Raw genomic sequence first — 14,411 nt, 5'->3', positions numbered from 1 at the left:
CAATGACACCATGGGGCCACAAGTGCTGCGGTGGAGTCGGGTGTCACGGACATTGGTGACACGGCGCTCAGGATTCACATGGCAACAGGACTTTGGAGGCACTGCAGCGGTGTCGGGCCTGTGTTGCAGGTCATGGTCGTTGCACTCAGTGGGGACCACAGCTCAGGTGCAGGCAGCGGTGCGGAGTCAGACAGCGACACTGGTTCCAAAGTCACTCTGAAGTAGGTGTGCTTAGTTTCTTCTTGGTTGCACCATAGCTCACGTCCAAGGGCCCAGGATCTGGATTTGGCACCACTTGGCAAATCAGGACTCTCAGCAGAGAGCCCAGGTATTGGCAGGTGAAGCTTCTGATGGCTCTGAGACTTCTTAATAGGAGGCAAGCTTAGTTCAAGCCCTTGGACAACCTTGGAAAGCAGTATGTAGAAAGCTAGGTCCAGTCTTTTCATTCCCAGGACAGAAGCAGCAAGAAGCAGGCCAGCACAGCAAAGCATCAGGCAGATTGGCAGTCCCTCCTACAGCATCTAGCTCTTCTTCCTGGCAGAATGTCCTCAGTCCAGAAATAGTCTAACTTGGTGTCAGAGGTCCAGTACTTATACCCATTTCTGTCTTTGAAGTAGGCAAAATTCAAAGAGAAGTATTTGTAGTGTACAAGGCCTTGCCTTCCCTGCCCTGGACCCAGACACACTCCCGGGGGTTGGAGACTGCTTTGTGTGAGGACAGGCGCAGCCCTATTCAGGTGTAAGTGTCAGCTCTTCCCACCACTCTAGCTCAGGAAGACCCATCAGCCTGGTGATGGGCCATCAGGCTATACAGGGCACACCTCAGCTCCCTTTCTGTTATTGTCTAGAGTGAATGCACAAACAGCTCAACTGTCATCCAGACGCAGACGTGTATTCCACAAACAGGAAGAGGCATATTATGTTTAAGCAAGAAAATGCCCACTGTCTAAAAGTGGCATTTTCAAACCCATAGTTCAAAAATCAATTTCACCAAAAGATGTATTTTTAAATTGTGAATTCAGAGACCCCAAACACAAAATCTCTATCTGCTCTCAAAGGTAAATTACACTTAAGAGATATTTCAAGGCAATCCCCATGTTGTCCTATGTGAGAGATAGGCCTTGCAATAGCGAAAAACAAATTTGAAAGTATTTCACTATCAGGACATGTAAAACACACTATCACATATCTTACTTTTTAAACACACTGCACCCTGTCCATGGGGCTGCCTTGGGCCTACTTTAGGGGTGATTTACATTTGGTAAAAGGGAAGGTTTGGGCCTGGTAAGTGGGTATACTTACCAGGTCGAAATGTAGTTTAAAACTGCACACAAGACACTGCAGTGGCGGCCTGAGCCATGTTTACAGGGCTACTCATATGGGTGGTACAATCAGTGCTGCAAGCCCACTAGTAGCAGCTGATGTACAGGCCCTGGCCACACAAAATGCACTTTACTAGGGACTTACTAGCAAATCAGATATGCCAATCGTGGAAAAACGAATCACCAATGCATTTTAAACAGAGAGCACTTGCACTTTAGCACTGGTCAGCACTGGTAAATTGTCCAGAGTCCTAAAGCCAACAAAAACAGATCAGAAAAAAAAGGAGGAAGAAGACAAAAAGTTTGGGGATGACCCTGCAAAAAGGGCCATGTCCAACCCTATCCACTGTCCAAAGTCTAGCCTCACATAGCCTAGAGACCAGCATCTCACGATGTATAGCATGGATGGTGGTGGACAAATCGATCAAGCAAAGCTCTTTCTGTATTGCAGTAGAAGTCCCCTCAAAGCTGTGGGCTGGACGAAATTCAGCCTCTGCCGTCTCGGGAAGGGGAATGGAAGAAATAAAGGGGGAAAGTTGGGAATTGACTTCCTTCTCTGCTATTTTTAGCAATAAATGGAAGAAGCGAGATGGGATACGTTATTAGAAAAGGAAGGGGGCAGGTTAATTTTCATTCAGTGGGGACAGAAGCAGCTAGGAACGAGAGTTGACTAACTCTTGAATCTGAGAAGTCACTAAGGTGGTGCTGAAAATTTCTGGTGGGACAGAGATCATGCAGCAAGCCAGATGTAGGCGCTCATTATGAACACGGCGGTAAACACCGTCGACCGCTGTGGTGACGGCGAACAGAAGACCACCATTGGCGGTGAACAGAAACCCACCATGTAATGATAGAAAAATCTGAAACCAACAAAAATCTCCCTGCCACCAGTCACCGCCAGGACCTTGTCAGCGGAAATGCTGGACTTCCCACCCCGCCACCACTGGGCACACAAACTCCCCGCCCTCCAAATAATGAAGCACAAATCACTGCGGCGGTCAGTGGAAGCCGAACGACCATTGCGGTACAGACCGCCACGCCAGGCAAGTGGACCCAACAGTAAGAAATGCACACATTGGCAAGTTCGAAACCCACACACCTGACACACATCCACAACACTATAAAACACTCACAGACACACCCCACAATCCTTTGCAACGAAATTAGGACAAGTGATACAGAGAACCCCAGAAGCAGACACTGAACACCACAATACACAATACATACACCCAACCACACAAGAGCACCCTCACCTAGATCCACACAAGACACCATTCACAACACACACCATGGCACCCCCCAAACACCCACGCTTCACAGAAAGGGAGCTAAGGACCATGGTGGACGAGATCCTGAAGGTCAATTATTCGGGGCACAGGTCCAGCACACACCCATCACCAGGAAGATGGAGCTATGGCAGACAATAGTCAACAAGGTCAATGCAGTGGGACACCATCCACGCACCAGGGACGACATCCGCAAGAGATGGAACGACCTGCGTGGAAAGGTGAGGTCCATGGCATCCCGGCACAACATTGCAGTCCAGAAGACTGGGGGAGGACCTCCACCAACACCACCCGACTACACTGATTGGAAGGAAAAGGTATTGGCCATCCTGCACCCTGAGGGACTCACTGGAGGAATGGACTCGGGTAAGTCATCTACAGTTACCCCATATCCATCACACTTGTAATGCATGCCCCACCCCACCCCTCTAACAGCCACCAGGACCACTACCCCTCCCAGCACACATTCACAACACCCAGTCACCCTGCATGCCCACAAACCCACTAACAGGCCCACATCCCTCCCCTGTGCACAGCCACCTACCCCTGCAAGGAATCACAAAGGCACTACACCACCCACAATGCACCTCCACATCCTAAGCAAAATGCAATGCAAACCTCACAAAGGCACCCTGCATGGCCCCAAAATGTAAAAACCTGCACAAAACAGCCCAGACCTGTGCATTCCATCCGATCATGCAATTGTAACAGACATGTCCGTTCCCCCCAACAGGCACCACCACCCATGCCACCCTGATGGACAGGACAAGGAGTGGCAGTGCCCCCACAGGGAGACAGAGGCACCTCACAGGACACTGGTGATGGAACCCTGGACATTGACGAACACCGTGGCCCCTCACACAGTCCTGGACTGTCACCATCCAGAAGCCCCACCCAGGACACCACTGACACCCCTACCACCCAGCAAACAACATCAGCCCAGGGCAACCGTCCCCACACCTGTGTATCCAGGCCACAGACTGGTGGAACACATGGACAGAGCCCACAGTCACCCCCTATCAACAGGCATGAAGACGATGGCCCCAGTACAAGTGGTACCACCAGACCTGTGCAGGGGACACAGGCACACGGGGGTAGGCCCAGAGGGAGGGCATCAGTGGCCCAGGGGGGGAGGACACAGGATGGATGCTGCAGCCCAGGACGTGATCTCTGAGGTCCTGGGAGCATACCACCATACCCAGGACAGATTGGCCCAGGTAGTGTCCTGGAGAAGAGTCAAAGGATGCAGGTAGCACACCACCAAGAGGCCATGGAGCAGTGGAAACTGCACAATGCCACAATGGCCAGCATAGCAGGTGCGCTGCTGCACCTTGTCCCAACACAGCCTGAGGCCCCCACAGACCAGGAAGCCCCTACTACAGGCCAGCCTACAGACCGGACAACAACATCAGGAGCAGCAACTGGACTTGTGCCACCATCTCAGGACACACAGGAGACCTGCATGTCAACCTGTACAGGCCAACACCCAAATGGTCCCTCAGGCCCAGATATAGCACAGGAACACCTGCCAAGACCAAGGCTCCCTCAAAGAAGTGACTCTGGCAAGAACTGTCCTCCAAGTGTCCCACTGAACCAACAACCAAACCGTGTAAAAACAACACCAAACACTGGAAATGATAGATGGAAATACCACTACTGCCAACAAATGCTGCGACCATGTAGCCATATTGTACAACCACCAGTAGCCCACTCCCATAACTGTAAACTGCACAATGTAATCCCTGCACCAAATAAAACACCAGTTCACCAATTACAATGTCCCCTGTCATTATGTCGAAACAAACGGAAGTATGGATGCAATTGTCTTCTAAATCATTTATTCTTATCTGAGTAGCAGGAATTGCACCCCACGCATAACATGTGGCAGTGCCAACAGAATTGTCAAAAAGTTTACCATAATGTTACATGTCCTATGCAGACCTGGTCACAGTGGCAATGTTCATTTACCCAACACCCCCCTAGATGAAAAGGCACACTGACAGTATGCTGCACAGACAGCAATCTCATCGATTAGTCCCACATAGTTACTGGAAGTGGAGTTGTATCAGATGGTTCCTGGAATGTACATCTTCCCCCTCCTCATCATCACCATCACTCTCATCCCCTCTCTGAGGAAGCAGGTGTGGATATACAGCACCCTCCTCCTCCAAGAGGGGATAGAATTCCTCACAGCCACGTTGTGCAGCATGCAGCGGGCCACCACTATTCTACACACCTTCTCAGGGCCATATGCCAGGGATCCCCCAGAGATATGGAGGCAACGGAATCTAGCCTTCTGGAGACCTATAGTACGCTCTATTACCCTCCTAGTACGTCCATGGGCCTCATTGAAATTCCTCTCAGCATCTGTCCTAGGATTCCTCACTGGTGTCAGAAGCCAACGCATGTTGGGGTAGCCAGAATCACCTGAGAAAGGGGGCAAAACAGGACTGTCAATGACAACCCTCAGTGGCAGACAGCCTGGCTGTCTGCTATGTGCCAAAAAGTGTCAGACACACTTACCTATGATCCATCCTCTGTCCCCTTGTAGTTCTTCCATCTTGTGTGGCAAAGGAATCATGGACTGATCCAGGCAACATGGCATTCACATGTGAGATGTACTGGTCTGCAGTACACACCAACTGAATGTTCATGGAAAGAAAGTTCTTCCTGTTTCTGTACACCTGTTCACTGACTCTTGGGGGATGAGAGCTATGTGGGTTCCATCGATGGCACCTATCACATGGGGTATGTTGGCAAAGGCATAGAAGTCCGACTTGATGGCAGGAAGGTCAGCACTTTGGGGAAACCTCACATAGGACTGCAGGTGTCGTACAAATGCATTCAGGAATCTTGTCAGTGTAATGCTAAACATTGGCTGTGAAAAACCTGCACCCATGCCCACTGTCACTTGAGATGAGCCCGTGGCCAGGAAATGGAGTGCAGCGAACACCTGCACTTCAGTAGGGATGGCATGCGGATTACGATTAGCCGGTCTCAGTGCTGGATACAGTAATGCACAAAGTTCATGAATAGCAGCACGAGTGAGTCTGTAATTGACAATGATGTGACGCTCCACCATGGTCCGCAAATCAACAAGTGGTCTGTGCACTAATGGGGCCCTTCCTTGCCACAAGGGTCGGTACCTAGGAGGAGTGGAGAACACATGTGAGGAACACACATACATCTGCACCCAATGTTTCCTATTCAGCACTGCTGGCATGATTGTCGACGACACATATGCATAGTATGTGTGGCACTGTAGCAACATGTCCACAATGGTACATCAGGACTGTTCAGGTGAGCAAATGTATATTGGTTCATGCCTATGGGTGTTTGGGGACAATAGGGCCTGCATGGTGCAGATGAGGATTTTACAGCTGCGTAGTTAAGGCCATGATGTCTGCCCCCTGTAATCCAGAAGTGTTGTGGTGGAAGTGACCTCATACTGCTAGCAGTTGACGTAATAGCGTAAGGCGGTGTTTACCGCTGTGCGGCAATTCATTGGTTAACATGGTTGTCAAGGGGTATTCTTAGCGTATCAGAATCGCCGCCGTCGGTGACGGTGCACACCGCCGCAGTGCATACGCTAACTCGTCACCCTAACTTCACTTGACTCCTGGATCTCGTGCATGCAGGTACTCCACTGAGTGTGCTGCTGTGTCCTGCCTCTGGTCATGGAAATGGCACGTGTGGCAGGGGAAAGGGCCCCAGCCTTCACCAGCGACGAATTGGAGAAGCTCGTGGGCGGGGTCCTGCCCCTGTATGCCAAGCTCTATGGTCGGCCAGAGGTACAGGTGAGTAGGAGGATTGGGGGGTATGGATGTGTATAATGGTGGTAGATGGCTGTAAACATGTGTGCACGTGTGACACTGTAAAGTCCAGGCTTCCTGACATGCTGCATGTGTATAGGCTGTTATGCTGTCATATATGTCCGTTCCATAGTGGACGTATAGCCAGCTGTATGTAATGGCCATTGTCTGACCTCTGTGTTCCCTTTCTGTGTGTCCCATATAGGTCAGCACCCATCAGAAGAAGGGTCTTCGGAAGGCCATCGCCAGGGATGTGCAGACCCTGGGGGTCTACAACTAGCGGAGCACCCATTGCAGGAAGCGGTGGAGGACCTGTGGTGCTCGGTGAGGAAGATCTGCGAGGCCAAGCTGGGAAAGTCCTCCCAACGAGGAAGGGGTGCCCGTCGAGCACTGACCCCCCTTATGCAACACATTCTGGCAGTGGCATACCCAGACCTGGATGGGCGCTTGAAGGCTACAAAGCAGTCACAAGGGGGTGAGTACAAAAACCATACTTTGGCTCCTTGATGGATGTGTGTGCGGTCATATGCATGCTGTCTAGTGGCAGGGACTCTGACTGATGTCCATCTATATAATGGCCCCTCTGTGGAGCAGGGTTATAAGGGTCAGGTCTGCAGGACTTCAGGCCCTTCAGTGCTGTGGGGGATGGCTGTAGAGCAGGGTTGTGGCCACTAGTCAGGGGCATAGCCACGTGTATAGCGCTTGGTGCTGCCTGGTGGAATAATTTCAGGGTGGGTGTTGGTGTGAACCAGTTATGTACCTCCATTCAGCTATTTACAAGTGTCTCTCCTGTTTTGTCTCCCCATCCCTGTTCTCTTGTGTTGTCTGTGTACATCAGCATCATCAGGCGAGGGAGCTGAGGCACTAGCGAGTGGGGATGCAGCGGCCCGCGGTTCCACGGAGGCAGAGTCATCCGATGCCAAGGGGACCAGTGGATTGGAGGGCGAGGGGAGTACCACGGGGGAGGCAACTACCACTGGAGGTAGTGACTCTGATACCTCCTCTGATGGGAGCTCCCTGGCGGTGGCGGACCCTAGTGGGCCCACCCATTCTGTGTCATCTTTCCGTCACCCCCCATACCATCACAGCCCTCCCATTTGATCCCCACCGAGTTGCCCGTGCTCGCCCACCCAGAAAGGTGGGCGTCTCCTTTGCCCAGGCACCTCCTCCCCTGCCCCAGTCAGCCCTGCTGCCCTCACGGAGGAGGCTATTGACCTCCTGAGAACCATCTCTGTAGGGCAGACAACCATTGTCAATGCCATCCAGGGGCTAGCATCAGAGGTGCAGCAGACCAATGCCTATCTGGATGTCATTCACGGTGCCGTGTCTGGCCTACAGAGATCTTTTCAGGCTCTGGCCTCCTCTTTGACGGCAGCCAGTGTCCCTGGTCATTCTGTGCCCCCCTCCAACAACCTCTACCCCTTCCAGCACCCCACTCCCTTCACCCGTCCAAAACACACATTCTAACACGCAGGCACACACCTCCACACACAAGAAGCACACTTCAAAACACAAGCACCACACCTCCCACCACAAGCATACATACAGCCAACATACACCACATGCACACGCAACAACATCCACTTCCCCCAGTGTGTCCACCTCTTCCGCCTCCCTGTCTGTCACCTCTGCATGCACACTCACAGGCACTGCACCCTCATTCGATGTTGTTGGTCCCATTCTTGCAGTCACCACAATAGCACACATCCATTCATGCACCCAGACACCACACCTGCACTCACCACAACGACTTTAGTTGACACATGCAGCACACTCACCAGACTTGCAGACAACATACATTTACACTGCCAGCCTGTCTTTTCAGAGAGTCCGCCTACCTCCCTTCCTTTCTGAAGCCACCAAGAACATCTGTGGCGTTCCCCAAGGATCCTCACTCAGCCTTATTAACATCTACATGGTACAGCTCGCCAACATCGTCCGATCCCACAACCTCAACATCATTTCCTACGCCGATGACACCCAGCTGATCCTCTCACTCACCAAGGACCCCGCCACCGCCAACACCAACCTCCACAACGGAATAAAGGCCATCGCCAACTGGATGGAGAATAGCCGCCTGAAAATGAACTCAGACAAGACGGAGATCCTCATCCTCAGCTCCAACCGCTCCGCATGGGACGACTCCTGGTGGCCGGCCACCCTAGAAACCGCACCAACGCCCACCAGCCCCACACGCAACTTGGTTTCATCCTAGACTCATCGCTCACCATGACCCAGCAAGTCAATGCCGTCTTATCTTCCTGCTTCATCACCCTCCGCATGCTCCAAAAGATCTTCAGGTGGATCCCACCAAAACAAGAAGGACGGTCATCCAGGCCCTCGTCAGCAGCAGACTGGACTACGGTAACGCTCTCTATGCGGGAACTATGGCCAAGCCCAAGAAAAAACTACAATGTATACAGAACACCTCCGCACACCTCCTCCTCGAAATCCCACACCACAACCACATATCAGCCCACCTGAGAGATCTACACTGGCGTCCCGTCAACAAGAGGATCACATTTAAACTCCTCATCCACTCTCACAAAGCACTCCACAACGCCGGCCCTGGCTACATCAACGAGCGACTCACCTTCTACACTCCCAACCGTCAACTGCACTCCGCCAACCTCGCCCTCGCCACCGCTCCTCGCATCCACCGAACTACAGTCGCCGGCAGATCGTTCTTCCACCTCGCCGCCAAGACCTGGAACTCCCTCTCCGTCCACCTATGACAGACCCAGGACCTCCTGACCTTCAGGAAACACCTCAAGACCTGGCTGTTCGAGCAGTAGCACTTTCTCCGCCCCTCTACCCCTCAGTGCTTTAAGACCCTAGCAGGTGAGTAGCACGCTCTACAAATAACTGATTGATTGATTGATTGTCCCACTGTGTCTACCCCCCTTCCTCCCAAGACACTCAAATGCACCAAAACACCCACCCATCATACATCCACCACACCTCAGCATACTGTCCAGTCACCTGCACCCACGTCACGCACACCTACACCTGTCATGACCACTCCCTCTACCTCCACTCCCATGCCTTCCTCCAGGTCCACCCCAATTGTCCCTGAGAAACTTTTCCTATCCAGCGTAGACCTATTCGAACCCACTGGCCCACCCCGTCTCATCCCTAAACGTGCCCACCTCCTTGCCCTGTCTACTCCTCCCACGTCACAGCTCGCCCCTGTCCGCCCTTCCTATTCCTGTGCTACCTCCCCTATGAGCAAGAGACCCTGTGCTGGCCCTGGAACATCTGCCGCACCCCAGGCCAAGTCTGCTCCACCCGCCTCAAGGTTCAGATCCAAGCCCCGTCCACCATCCAAACGTAAGGACAAGCCCCCCCTCCCAGTGGTAAGTCCCCATCCCCACCACCCCCTGCCCCTGTTCCCTGAGGTGCCTGAATGCCCCATTGTTGCCCCCATGAGTACCTTTGCACTTGTGGGAGTCAAGTTGGGGCCAATTTGGGCCATCTGACTATGTACTCTGGACTGGCCATTGGCCTTATGTTGCACTTATGTTGCTCATTGAGCTGAATAAAAATTAATGCATGGCCAGTGTTGTTTACGGCACACTCAGGATCCGTGGTTCATCGTTTTTTTGTTTGGGGGTGTTGGGCACATGTGTGTACTTTGGGCAGGTTGGATTTGCCTTGTGTCGGGCAAGTACCTCTTGCTGTGGGGTGTATGGCTTGTGCTGCTGTGAAGGGTTGTGGGTGCATTGCGGGGTGGGTGGAGTGGGTGGGTATGTAACTGTACCCTTTCTTCCTTTGTTTAGTAGGTTGTGGTACTTACCGTAGTCGTCTTTGTCGGCAGTCTCAGTCGTGGCGGTATATGGCAAGGAGCAGGGCTGGCATGATCTGCAGCTCTCTATCCATGTCTGCTTTGGCGCGTTGAGTGGGCCTCTGGTGAGTGTTTCCTTATATTAGGTTCATTTCCACCTGGCTCTGCGTGGCAGTGGTTCCCACCCCGGAACTGACGGTGGTCTAGTGCTTCCTTATTTGATGGGCGGGTAGGGCCTTTCCGTCGGACTCTGGGCGGGCTCTGCTCTCGTTGTGGACACTCCTCTGCTGGCGGTGAGTGGTTTTCAGGCTGCCTGTGTTTAAGGTGGTTCATTGTTTGGCGGTCAAGACTGCACGACTGTTGGCGGTTGTTACCGCCACCTCTGCCGGTGGGGTGTTTACCGCTGTGTTCATTTTGAGGGCCTTAGCTTTTTTTATCAGATGAGGAGCGCTGTCTATAGATAGTAGTTCAAATTCATCAAGAAAATTATCGAAATCCAGAACAGCACTTGCTACATCAAAAAAAGAATCACCCAACGAGTCAAAAACTTAAAAAGTGTAATTGCTAGCCTGAGCCTCATCCCTGAATAAGGTCAAAAGAAACTGACAAATTTCCAAAGACTGAAAAGTGGCTTTCAGAGCACAGTTGGGGAGGTGTAAATTCTCACCCTATTTGAAATATTTCCTGGGAGAGAATATTAGCTTTCGAATGAGGACATCACCTCTAAGCATTTAGGACCTCCAGTGCCTAGAGACCCTCATGAGTGATTTACTGCACTTTATAAGTCCCTGATTGATTGATTAGTTAGCTTTAGAGAAATGAGGATGTGCAATATTGAACTCTAGAACTGACAATTACCTTTTTCCCTTGTGTCAGTGCATCATTATATTAACACTTCATAGCTGTTGGATAATCCCTGTCCCTCATCAGTTCCAGAAGCTTGCACTCATGCCTAGTCGCCACCAGTGACCGAGCATCTGTCTCAGTGGCATATGCTCCTTAACTGGGGCCGTAATGTCAAAGGCTGTTGGTAGCAAGTTGTTGAAGCTGCTCATATTATACCGGAGATTTGCAATCACAGCATTAGTAGTGGTCAAAGAGTCTGGAAGAGTTGAGGCATCATTCTACACTCAAGTCAAGCTAAGGCTGTGAGTTAGTTGGGCAGATTGATTGGTCAGAGTAGGGATGGCAACCTGCAGAGCAGGAATATTACCATATGGTCAGACCAGAGGATGGGGAGAGGTTTTACTTTAAAAATAAAATAGCTGGAGGACAAAAGTAGATCCAAGTAATTTATCAATTGTCCAAGGCCTAGGGCCACACACGTCTCCAAAATCCTGCTAGTGGCTGGTAGCTGAGGGAGACGGGCTCAGATGTTAAAACTTAGAGTTGTGGGACCAGAGGGGCAGAGGCCTAAATGTCATATAACACTTCTCAGGAACAAACAGGTATGTATAGAAGTGTAGACACTCACCATCAAATTTGGACTTAAAGCATTGCTGATAAATAATCTCTAACCCTCCTCCCAAGCCAGAGTTCCTAGTGCCATAGATACGTTTATGATCCATAGGAACGGCGAACAGCACAGCCAGGGAAGTGTCTTTATCCCAGGTCTTGGGGTTAAGAACAAGAAGTCCAGCTCATGATTACTACTGATGTATCTCATAATGGTGCTGAAAAAGCAATTTAGCGACTGATTTACATCTTGGTGGATGAGTTACTCCGTCACAACAGTGATGGATATTTTGTCCACTGAAATATATATCCCATAGGATATAATGGGATTTATATTTTTGCGGATGGGATGTCCGTCACCATTGTGTCAGGCCCTTACTATTAAGAAACAAAACAGAAAGAGCTGCTCCTCCAAGAGTGGAAGAGACTGGACCTGAAATTATGATCTGATGCACAAGACATGCCTACCTCGCTTACCTGGATACTCAGCTGCCACACAAAAGAATCAATCTCTTTACACCAAGTGAACAATTCATGTAACTCGTCATACATTCGTTAAACTTAGGTTCATATAGATTTGTTAAACTCAGTTAAAAATAAATTCGTTAAACTAAGATTCATATATATTTGTCAAACTTAGTTTTATATACATTTGTTAAAGTTGCTTTAATATGCTTTTGTTAAACTTAGTTATATATACATTAGTTCAACTTAGTTTCATATACATTTGTTAAACTTTGTAAAATATACATTTGTTAAATTTAGTTTCTTACACATTTGTTAAACTTAGTTTAATAAAAAATTGTTAAACTTGCTTCAATACATATTTGCTAAACCTAATTTAATATACATTTGTTAAACTTGCTTTAATATGCATGTGTTAAACTTAGTAAAATGTACTTTTGTTAAACTTAGTTTCGTACACATTTGTTAAACTTCATTAAACGTTTATTTGTTAAACTTGCTTTAATATGCATTTGCTAAACTTAGTTAAATATATGTTCGTTAAACTTAGTTTAATATACATTTGGTACAGTTAGTTTAAGATACATTTGTTAAACTTTATCAAATGTATGACGAGTTACTTGATTTTTCCACTTGATACTAACAGATTCATTCTTTTGTACGTCAACAGAGTACCTCTTGTGTATCCCTAGGCTTAAGCAGGACAACATGCAGCCTCCTAGATTTTTAGGACTCTAAGGAAGGGCGTTGCAAATGAGGGTTCCTACCCAGAGAACCAGCAGTCACAGGGCAAGGGATAAAAGGTCATCACAGGAATATTTCAGGTGATCTGTATGAACTAGGCCAAGGGTTCTGCCTACAGTCACAAACAGGGCACGGATTGGTGGGAACGGGCTATAGATGGGCATAGACTGACTTGTCTTTGGCACGCCTTTAAGAGAAGAATAAAAATACTTTTACACAAACAATAAACTACCCTTGTAAAGTGACTCCAAAGTTCTGCACTCGAACAGAAAACTGCCAACACCTGTCTCTTTATTACTCAAGTCATCACTTCCACATATATCTAAAACCTTTAAATGAATATATTCCCCTTTCACCTACTAAGCTTGCTCACCTGATTTACAGTTTGATGGACCGGGTACTCCTTAATTAGTGAGATAAAGTGCCCTGTCCGCCAGTGCTTTATTTGTAAAAAATTAAAGGCCTCATTAGACCCCCGGGGTCGCGGTTGTATTCGGACCAGCGCCAATGCAGTGATCCGACCACAATATTACGACTGTGGCGGTAGCGCTGAGGACGGACCGCCAGCACTGACAGATCTCGCCTACATGGCGGTCTGGCAGTGCTGGTGTTCCTAATTTGCCAGGGCAGCGGTTTCATAGCAGAAAAGGCTGGCGGAGACGGGGTACAGGGTGCCCCAGGGGGCCCCTGCACTGCCCATGCACTTGGCAGTGCAGGGGCCCCCCTGGCCAGCCCCGTCGCAATGCTTTGCAGACAGTGAACATTGCAACGGTTGCTGGTGCACCCTGCACACCACAGCTTTGACGCCAGCTCTATTATGAGCCGGAGACAATGCTGTAAACTGTGTTTCCACCCGCTGACCCAACAGGAGTCTCATAATGGCCCAAGAGGAGAGGCTGCCATACTGGCGGCAACCTACGCGTCAGGACTTCAGCAGACGGGCTTTTCGATCCACTGAAGTCATAATCAGGACCCAAGCGCCAGGCCCCTCGTCAGGAGCCCATTTCAGCTTGCACCACTCATTATCCCCACCAGCTCTGCAAATGACAGACCCAACACAACTACTGACCATCAAACTCTTGCAAGTGTGACAATTCAGAATTTTCCAGGCCCCCAAAGCTGTAAGTGTGGCTTGAGCGGCAGGTATTAGTAATTTCCAAAGTAAATAGAATAAATAAACAGCTATTGTTGTGCTCACCTCTAAATCAAAGTCAGCGCCACCATGTGGCAGACTGTCAAAGGTGTCGGTGTTGGCAATCAGGTGCCGATGTGAAGCACTGGAAACCACTGGCTCAAATTAAGCACTGCTGTCCTCCAAACTCTTGGTCCTCCCGCCTCATGTAGCCACTGCTGGCTTTGTCGATGGAGAGCTTCCTACAGTGACCCAACACAGTAGAGGTCATCGGAGGAAGCGCATTACACAACTCTTCCTTTTTAAGGAGGATGATCAGGTCTCCTTTTTTCCTGTCCATCACCACCAGGAAAAAACTAGTAATGAGGGACAGAAAAAATAATAATGAACCCCCACAGCCTGGGAGAAAACT

This window comes from Pleurodeles waltl, chromosome 8 (genome assembly GCF_031143425.1).
Source record: "Pleurodeles waltl isolate 20211129_DDA chromosome 8, aPleWal1.hap1.20221129, whole genome shotgun sequence".
In the NCBI taxonomy this organism is placed as follows: Eukaryota; Metazoa; Chordata; class Amphibia; order Caudata; family Salamandridae; genus Pleurodeles; species Pleurodeles waltl.
The sequence above is the reverse complement of the archived record's forward strand: the minus strand, read 5'-3'. Positions refer to the sequence as shown.